Below are 10,486 nucleotides of genomic sequence, written 5' to 3' on the forward strand. Positions count from 1 at the left end.
GGGGTGCGTAAGTTCCTTCTGATTAGTGTTTCAGGATTCTTAGGATATATTCCTAGAAGTGGGATCACTGGGTCAAAAGGCAGTTCCATATTTAATTTTTGGAGGAAATTGTTTAATAACATGCTATTTAGCCTCCATGTGTTTGAATGTTTTTTAGTGTTTTTATTGTAGTTGATTTCTCATTTCATGCCATTGTGATCCAAGCAGACGCTTGATATGATTTCAATCTCCTTGAACTTGTAGATACTTGTTTTGTGTCCTAACATGTGGTCTATCTTTGAGAATGTCCCATGTGCACTTGAGAAGAATGTGCAGCTTTGGGGTGGAATGTTCTATAAATGTCAATTAAATCCACATGATATAGTGTGTCATTTAGGGTCACTGTTTCCTTGTTGATTTTTGTCTGGAAGACCTATCCAGTGAAGTCAGTGGGGTGTTAAAGTCCCCTACTATGACTGTATTGCTGTCTATTTCTCCCTTAAAGTCCTCCAGAAGATTTTTTATGAATTTAGGTGCTCCTATATTGGGTCCATATATGTTTATCAGGGTTATATCCTCTTGTTGGATTGATCCTTTTAATATTAATGTAATAACCTTTCTTGTCTCTCTTTATGGTCTTCATTTTGAAGTTTATTTTGTTAGATATCCAGTATTGCTGCCCTAGCTCTTTTTTCACTGCTATTTGCATAAAAAAATTTTTTCCATCTCTTCACTCTCATACTGTGTGATTCTTTTGTTCAGAGGTGGGTCTCTTATAGAGAGCATATACTTGGGTTATGTTTTCTTATCCACTCAGCTACCCTGTGCCTTTTGATTGGAGCATTTAATCCATTTACATTTAAGGTTATTATTGATAGGTACCTATCTATTGCCATTTTAATTCTTTCTGCCTATGTTTCTCTCTCTACTTACTACAGCAGTCCCTTTAACATTTCTTGCAATGCTGGTTTAGTGGTGATAAACTCCTTTAGCCTTTTTTGTCTGGGAAGCTCTTTATTTCACCATCTATTTTGAATGATAGCTGTGCTGGATAGAGTAGTCTTGTTTTCAGATCCTTGTTTTGCATTACCTTGAATACTTCATGCCATTCCTTTCTGGCCTGTAGAGTTTCTGATGAGAAATCAGCTGACAGCTTTATGGGCGCTCCTTTGTAGGTAACAGATTGCTTTTCTCTTGCTCCCTTTAAGATTCTCTCTTTGTCTTGAGTTTTTGTCATTTTAATTATGATGTGTCCGGGTGTTGGCCTCTTTGGGTTCTTCTTGCTTGAGACTCTCTGTGCCTCCTGAACTCGTGTGACTTTTTTCTTAACCAGGTTAGGGAAGTTTTCTGCCATTATTTCTTCAAACAAATTTTCTATCCCTTGCTTAGTCTTTTCCCCTCCTGCACTCCTATGTTGTGAATATCGTTACTTTTCATGTTGTCCCACAGCTCTCTTAAACTATCCTCCTGTTTTTAATTGTTTTTTCTTTTTGGATCTCTGATTGAGTGATTTTTTTTCTACCCTGTCTTCTAATTAACTGATCCGATCCTCAGCTTCCTCTAATCCGCTGTTTATTCCTTCCAATGTATTCTTTATTTCTGCTATGTCATTCTTCATTTCCTTCATAGTTTGCATATCTTTTCCTCATGCTGTTGAGCATCCTTATAATCAGTATTCTGAACTCTTTATCTGATAGATTGCTTATCTCCATTTTATTTAGTTATTTTTCTGGAGACTTCTCTTGTTCTTTCATTTGGGGCTTGTTTTTTTGTCTCCCCATTTTGGCTGCCTATTTGGGTTTGTTTCTATGTATTAGGTAGATCTGCTAGGACTCTCAGTCTTTTGGAGGGTCTCTGGTGCAGGCCAATATCAGACAAACCAATGTCACACACTGTTTGTGATTGGCCTTGAGTACCCTCTTTGGAGCTTGTTGTTCCCTCCGCTGGAGCTGGATACATTTGGACAGGACCAAGACGCACACCAAAGTCTGCTTTTCCTAAGCCCTGGGTCCAGAAGCAGATCAGGGAAAGACTCAAGGCACCCAGAGGTCCACCTCTACCTGCGAACTGAAGGGTCCTGGGTTTGATTCTGGCCAAGGCATGTACCTCGGTTGCAGGCTTGACCCCTGGCCCCAGTCTGGGCACCAGTCTCTCTGCAAGCTGAGTCTTTTTTTTTTTTTTTATCACCTGAGGATATTTTTTGCATTCCTTTTCAGAGAGAGTGGAGGGCTAGAGAGAGAGACAAACATCGATGTAAAAGAGACACATCGATTGGTTGCCTCCTGCACTCGCCCAGACCTGGGCCAAGGATCAAGCCTGCAACCGAGGTACATGCCTTGGCCGGAATCAAACCCAAGATCCTTCAGTCCGCAGGACTACACTCTAGCCATTGAGCCAAACCAGCTAAGTCTGATCTCAGTTTCTTAATAAGCCTCAGGCTGTAGACTACAGCAAGGCATAAACAACACAGGGTGGGGTGAGAGGTTTTTCCAGTGGGCAGGGCAATTGCTTTCTCCCCCAGGCAAAAGCTGCCTGGCTGGCAAAGGTTTGCCTGAGAAAGATGTCCTCGGCAGTATGGGGGAATCACCCAGCACAGGATTCCAGATGGCCACCCCTGAACTCTCTTTCCAGAGCCTGAAACCCGGATTCTTCTCACACTGCTCCAGTCTACTCTGCCCTCCTTCTGCCAAAGCCCAAGGTGAGTGGCTGCACAGGAAACTTTGTGTGTTGGCCCTTTAAGAGGGTGCCTGCATTTCCAGCCGTATCTCCCTGGCAGAGAGAAACACGGCTGCTTTTCACAGCCAGATGTTATGTGGGCACCTTTCTCAGTTCCAGTGCTCTAGGCTGGGGAGCCCAGCTTGGAGTTTAAGCCCCAGGGTTCTCAGTGGGAACCCCCACAGCTGAGATATCCCTCTGGACCTCCAGCTGCTGCCTGTGGGAGCCCAGCCAGCCCTCTCGTGGGTCCACACTTCCTACCAGTCTCTGTGTGGTCTCCGCTTTAGGTCCTGGGCTATGAGGGTGCGCTCCAGCTCATCTTCAGTTGATTATTCAGGATGGTTTTTCTATATTTTAGTTGTAATTTCAGTTTGGTCCTGGGAGAGTATCAGTGTAGCTTCCACTCAGTCTACCACCAGCTTGGAATCTCTGGTTTTTTTCTCTCATTGTTCATTTTAAAACAATAATAACTATACCACATTTACCAAGCAATTAGGGTACTTCAAGCACTGCGCTAAGTGCTTTACGTACATTGTCTGTCTTCACTATAACCTTATGATTTAGGTACTATTTGTTATTCCCACTTTATAAATGAGGAAACTGAAACTTAGAGAGGTTCAAGAACTTACCAAGGGGCACATGATTATTAAGAGCCTGAGCAGGAATTAAAATTACATGTTCCCTACCTCATGCCATATACAAAAATTAACTCAAAAAGGATCAACGATGTGTATGTGAGAATTAAAACTAAGTATAAATCTCTTAGAAGAAAATGTAAGAATAAATCTTCATGAACTTGGATTAGGCAATAGTTTCTCAGAAATAACATCAAAGCAAAAGCAATAAAAGAAAAAAATAGATAAATTGGATTCATCAAAATTTAAAACTTTTATGCTTAAAAAAACACAGTAAAGAAAGTGAAAAGACAACCCACAGAATAGAAGAAAATATTTGCAAACTGTATATCTGATAAAGGTCTAATATCTAGAATATATAAAGAACTCCTACAATTCAACAATAAAAAGACAAATAGCTCAATTTAAAAATGGACAAAGGATCTGAATAGAAATTTCTCCAAAGAAGATGTACAAATGGTCATGAAAAGATGCTCAACATTGCTAATCATCAGGGAAATGCAAATAAAAACCACAATGAGAAACAACTTCACTTTCACTAGGTTATCTATAATACAAAGATAGGTAATAAGTGTCGATGAGTATGTGGAGCAATTGGAACCCTCATACACTGCTGGTTGGAATGTAAAAATGGTGTAGCTGCTTTGGAGAACAGTCTGATAGCTCCTCAAAAAGTTAAACATAGAGTTACAATAAGACCTTCTCCTATAGAAATATATATCCAAGAGAATTTAAAACATGTCCCCAACCCAGCCAGTATGGATCAGCAGTTTAGCATCTACCTATGATCAAGAAGATAGCAGTTCGATTCCTGGTCAGGGCATATGCCTGGGTTTCAGGCTCCATCCCCAGCAGGGGGCATGCAGGAGGCAGCCGATCAATGATTCTTTCATCATTGATGTTTCTATCTCTCCTTCTCCCTTCCTCTCTCTGAAATCAATAAAGACATTAAAAAATATATATATTACCACAAAAATCTATAAACAAATGTATAATTACATTTGTATATATTTACATTTGTGTATATTTATTTGTATATAGTGTAGATAGATGTACATATAGCAGTAGTATTCACAATAGCCAAAAGGTGGAAACAACACAAATGTTCATCAATGGATAAGTGGATAAACAAATGTGGTATATCCATACGATGGAATATTATTCAGCTATAAAAAGGAAAGAAGTACTGATACATGCTACAGCCTGGATGAACCTTAAAAACATTATGCTAAGTGAAAGAAGTGAGACACAAAAGACCACATATTGTATTACTCCATTTACATATATGAGGAGTTCAGAACGGACAAGTCCTTCCAGACAGAAAGTGGATTCGTGGTTGCCAGGAGGGCATGGGAAGTGGCTGTAAACGGGGATGGAGTTTCTTTTGGAGGGTGGAAACATTGTGAAATTTGATAGTGGTGATGGTTGCACAACTTTGTGAACATACTAAAAACCACTGGGTTGTATACTTTAAAAGGGTGAATATTATGTGAATTATATCTCAATTATTTAGGTACAAAGCACATCTAAGTGGAATGCTGAGATGTTGATTCCTGCCCCTGGGAACCATCATACTAATGTGCCCCTAGTAACCGAATAAGCTTCTGTGTCCTGATCATGTACTTCTACCCCTAGAAAAGCAACTTGCAGAGTTAGGTCTTTAGCCCAAGCGTACAGCATCCTAAAGATATCAATCACCACTGCCTACCATGTAGGATTGGCTTCATGGGCCCCCCCACCTGGGTGGTCACACACACAGCCCGGTGCTCAGGAGGGCCTCAGGCTTAGGAGGGCCCTGCTCTTGGTCTAATGATCTGCTATGGCCATCTTGAAATTCTTAATAATTTTCAAACAAGAGGCTCTGCATCTTCATTTTGCATTAAGCTCCACAAATTATGTTGCTTCATCCTGTACCCAGGACAGGAGAAAAACCAAGTGGGTAAACTGGGGCACTGGAGGGGCTTACCTGGCTGCCACGGAGGGAAAACTTTTGAAATGCAAATAATCACTCTTAATTTTCCTGTACTGTAAATCTTGACTGCCACAGAACAGAAACCTAAATCCCTGTAACAAATACCAAAAGCAGAAACGCATTCTTTAAAAATGCAAAGGCAGGAAGAAGAATCTCTGAAGTCATTCATTAAGGTCATTATTCAGGTTTAGCCAAAAGAAATAAAACCAAGAGCAAATCGCATGCAGCCCTACCTCAGCGTGCTCCGAGGTGAGACCATGAATCCTATAGAGACCTCCCAGATGCAAACAGTGAGGGGGCCTAAGGACCAACTCGAGAAATTCTCACAGAGTTGGAGCAGGAGGTGAATTGTGACATCATGCTGTGACCTCATGTCAGAGGTTTCAGGATGGAGGGAACAGAAGAGAGAATTTCAAAGCAGTGTTAAATTGGATGAATGTTTAAAGCGGACTAAACATTTAGAGTTCAGTTTTGAGGTCAGGATTGGATAAAGAGTTTTTAAATAAATGTTGTTCTTAGACTCCATAAATTGAGCTTTCTCTGTGTGCCCAGCCCACCACTGTGTTAAGCACTTTGCATGCATTATCTCATTTAAACGCCCAGGATCCTATGACTAAGGTAATTTTGTCTCTCCGTTTTACAGATGAGGAAATTGAGGCACTAAGGGGTCAGGTGATTTGATCCGTGCCATACAGTGGCGACATGCAGGAATAGGACCAATTCCTCATCAGCCTGACCCTCTCCTGTAGCCTATAAGAGAATTAAGTTTTCTAGTAACAAATACAGATAGAACAAAATAGTTCTGGCCTTAATAATTAAAAGGGAAGGTCCTAGGGAAGTTAGAATTGGAGCTTATGACATAGAGATAGGTGACAATGACAACACAGAGAGAGAAAGAGGCCCAACTCCATGGTCGGTCCTCAGGGATGCTAGATGATGGAGTCGAGGGCTAGGAGAGGATGGGGGGTGTGACCTGGACCAGAGGCCAAGACCCAAGGCATTGGGTAGAGAAGCAGGAGTGAGTCACAGGCTATGAGACATGAGACTATATCTCATCCATTGCTGGCACCCAATCGGCATCCAGAGACTTTGCTGAGCTCATCCCACCTGCCCAGTAGGGACGGCCTCCTTTTCAATGGCCATCATTCACAAGCACCCCTAAAACAAGCCTCGACACACAGAGGGGCAGCAAAGTGGAAGGGAAAACCCTGCCCCAACTCTGGGAGAGGAAAGCACAGTGGTGAGCCCTGGCCCAGCACAGAAGGGTCACTGACTTCCTGTCGTCTCCTGTCTTTGTGTATTTGCTCACCCTGTAGAATTTAAAAGTTTTACTGTTATCACATGAGAGTCTGAAAAATTTGGTTTTCTTTAAAATGGGGGTTCATCCTTAAAAAGAAAGGAAGCTACTACACTAAAAGCACAATTATAAATGACTAACGTGAGTAACTGAGTGCTACTCGTGTCACAGGCCCTGCTCTAAATGCTGTGTATTGACTAAGCTAAACCTTACAGCAGCCCCGTAGCATGGTCACCGTCACCAACATCCCTATTTTAAAGCTAAGGAGACTGATGACAGAGAAATTAAGCGACCTGCCACCGACACCCAGATGGTAAATTACAGAGCCAAGCTTCGAGCCCAGGCAACTGGAGTCTTGAGCACACGTCTTAACCCTGCGGCTATGCTTAAATCAAGTTAATACTTTGCTCAAGGAAAGTGGTCAGTGGCATCTATAAAGAGAAATAAGCAGATCACCTGTGTGACCCGCTTCCCTGGTCAGTGCAGCTCAGACAGCCCCTCGGGTCACCCCAGGCTTACATAAAACAGGCTCCTAAAAAGGCTTGGGGTGGCTGACAGAATAGGATGTTTTCTGTGCTTCTGAAGCAAGTAAAATTTGATTTACAGTAACAGGCGCAGAATGATCATGTTTATACTCACAACCTGGCATTTTATTATTATTCCGCCGGATAACAGTGAAGAGTTCTGTGACCCCAAGGTACCACGGCTCTGCAAGAAGGAAAGAGGGGTGCAATTTAGCAGCAGCTGCCATCACAAATCAGTGTGCGGGGGCTTCTCTCGGAGCTCCGGGCTCAACTCCCGGCTGGCACAGGCTAATAAAGGGAAGCCCTGTGAGGATTTATGTAACCAGGGAAGGCGCATTTTCCTGCCTGCTAGAGCCTTTCCGAAGCAAGGTGAGAATTAGGCTGATTAGATTCAATGTGAAGAAAGAAAACCAACCCGATGGTTAGAGGAAGGAAAAGTGGGTCAACTTCAGCTACTTCCCTTGCCAAAAAAATGACCTTATAAATAGAGAAGAGCATGCTGAATTCCACCAGATAAATGAGCGCCTGGATGACTGAGTAAGTTAATGAATGAGTGTGATCCAGGCTTCCCGCAGGGTGGTTCTTGCAGTGGGAGAACAGTTCCATCCTGGATCACCAGAGATGCTGAAAACGGAACAAGGCCATCAACACAGCCAGCTTCTGAATATTCACGCTCACATGATGCTCCCAGTCCGTATGTTTGATTTCTGTGTTTACTGATAGATGTTCAAACTCACTGAGCAAACCGGAATTCTAAAACAAAACAAAAACCAAACCACACACAGAAAAGCAGAAAAGAAACCTGTGTGGAGAGCTTACGTTATTTCTAGATAGGACTGCCAGATTAAAAACACTTACACTAAAAAAAAAGTTTATTGTTTGTCTGATCTAAATTTAACTGGGCGCCCTGTATTTTTATTTGTTAAATCTGGAAACCTATTTCTGGGCTAATAACCCTATGAGAAGAGAGAGTGGGGACCGTATCTGGGGACCACGCCCACCCTTGGGAGTCAGAAGCAAGGAAAACCAAAGGCGGAATCAGACAAGCAGAATCTGCAAAAACCCGGGGGAAGAAGCAGGTGTACACAGAGCTTCTGCTGAGCAGTGACAGGCTCCGGGGAGTGGTGGGGACCAGGAGGGTGCTCAGCAAGAAAGCCCAAAGGCTGTAGAGTTTGGCCCTTGCAAAGTTGCTGGTGCTTCTAAGAAGCTCTAAGTCAGTGGTTCTCAACGAGGTTGGGGTGGAGATGGGGTGTATGTTGAAATGACCTCTAGCATATCAGATTTGAAATCTATATGCTGGAAATAGCCCGCTTCCCCTATGCAGGTTGGGGAGAGAAACATAATATATGTGTAACCCTTACACAGTCCAGTTTGGGGGTTGTTCTGTGGTTATTAAAGCACAAAATAAATTGTCTTTTCTTGCAAACCATAAAGGAGATCCCTAGTTTACAACAATTCATTCGAAAGGCCTTATCTTCAATCTACTTCCTTACTGTTCTCTAGTGCACCCCCCCTCCTTGATTTCCTCAACCTTCGGCCATTCCTCTTCCCATCTACTTTTCCTTTTGTTAAGTAGATCAATTAGATCTCTGTCTCCAGCAAAAAGGACCAACTTCCCCCACTCTGTCCCAAATCATCTAAAAGATGAAGCCTTTTCTAGAGGGGCAGGAAATGGAGCTGACAATTATAAACTTCTCTTTGGCTGGGAAAAGGGAAAGTATGCATTTTCTTGCCATGTCCCTGGTATTTTTTAAAACTTTCCAAATGATTCTGATATCTGGCTCCCTTTGTGTGTTAACCCGGACAGAAAGCCTTTTTATTTCTTGAAACATCCTATTTCTTGGCAAATTTCTCTTTGCAAATTGCAGTCTTCTTTCTGTACTGGACCCAGAAAGAGGTGCCACTGTGTGGGAGTGGACATCTGTCCCTACAAAGACCACAAAGTGCCATGCCACTAGCAGGCAACCCTGAACATTCACCTGAATTTCACAGTCAAGATTCCCGCCTAGACTGCTCTAGCTTCAACAGGATCTTGCAAAAAGAGAGAGAGGGAGGAAGGGAGGAAGGGAGGGAAGGAAGGAAGGAAGGGAGGGAGGGAGAGAGGGAGGGAGGGAGGAAGGAAGGAAGGGAGGGAGGGAGGGAGGGAGGAAGGGGCACACTTTAGGAAGCCCTGCCTTGGTGATGGCGACTATGGCAGCAGCTACACAGGTTCCCAAGGAGCCCCGGGGTGGCCAGCCAGCCCAGCAGGACATTTGTAGTGTGGGACATGATCTTAGCCTCCCAGCTGGCCTGTGATCCCCCAAGGGTGAAAGTCCCACTCCTCAAGGTTCCTTAGGACTCCAGTGTTTTGAAAAGATCCTCTGGCCCCTGCCCTTCCCACTTCAGCCTCCAACCCCTCTCTGTGGCGAAGGACTTACGTGAACAACCCCAAGTCTGGTGGTACGCAAAGCCTCCAAGTACCAACCTCAATTCTACCCCTTAAAAAAAAAAAAGTCAGACTTGAGGGAGGCTGTGCTCAGTTGTTTCAAACCTAATTTCAAAACTCAGGGTGATGAAGGCTTTCTAGACAAACTCCAGTGGCAGCTCCATTCACCCCCAACATGTGGCTGCCAGTGATCAACTGGCCCCTGCAGCCAGAAAGGAGGAGCGAAAATGACTAAGGGGACCCCATTCCCAGAGGAAACTGCCTTTAAAAAGTCTGGGGCCTTGTTTGCTGGCTTTGGATTCTTAAAGGGTTGTCTTAGCTTCACGCCCCCAGTGTTAATAAAACAAACAAAAACAATAAAACTACCCGTGAAATCCAAATTCAAATTTTCTCATTACCCGTGAGTCCAGTTTCTCGCATCCATGGTCTCAGTCAAGGCAACGCGCACATACGCACACAGAGCATGCGTATCTATAACAATGTCCTTTTAAGAATAGAGATGTGAACACCTATAAAGTCATGAATTCCATCGTTCCCCCTGTAGGCACTGGGTCACATGAGGTTTCCCATTAAGACAAGCGACTGTGGTCTTGTGTGTTCTGTGCAGCACAAGTCAGGAGTTGTGGATGTTTGTGATCTCCGGGCGCCCACCTCTCTGTCCCTGTGCCTTTTCCTCTGCCTTTGGCCACCAGGTGGCATTCTGGAAACATTCTCAGCACCAGAGTTTTCTGCACCAAGGCTTCCCCGCTTTTTACACCCAACTGGCCTTTCTCCCTTCCTCTTCTCTATCCCCTTCCAATCCCTGTTCCAGAGTGCAGCTGGAGGGGCCCTCTGGAGGGCAACTTACCTAACCCTCTCTACCAGGTTCTTCACCCACAGGCATGGCGTGAGGGTGCCATGAGACGAGGCAGCCCATTGAAAGGCGGGGAGCCCTGGGAA

The sequence above is a fragment of the Miniopterus natalensis genome, chromosome 4, assembly GCF_054644295.1.
Source record: "Miniopterus natalensis isolate mMinNat1 chromosome 4, mMinNat1.hap1, whole genome shotgun sequence".
In the NCBI taxonomy this organism is placed as follows: domain Eukaryota; kingdom Metazoa; phylum Chordata; class Mammalia; order Chiroptera; family Miniopteridae; genus Miniopterus; species Miniopterus natalensis.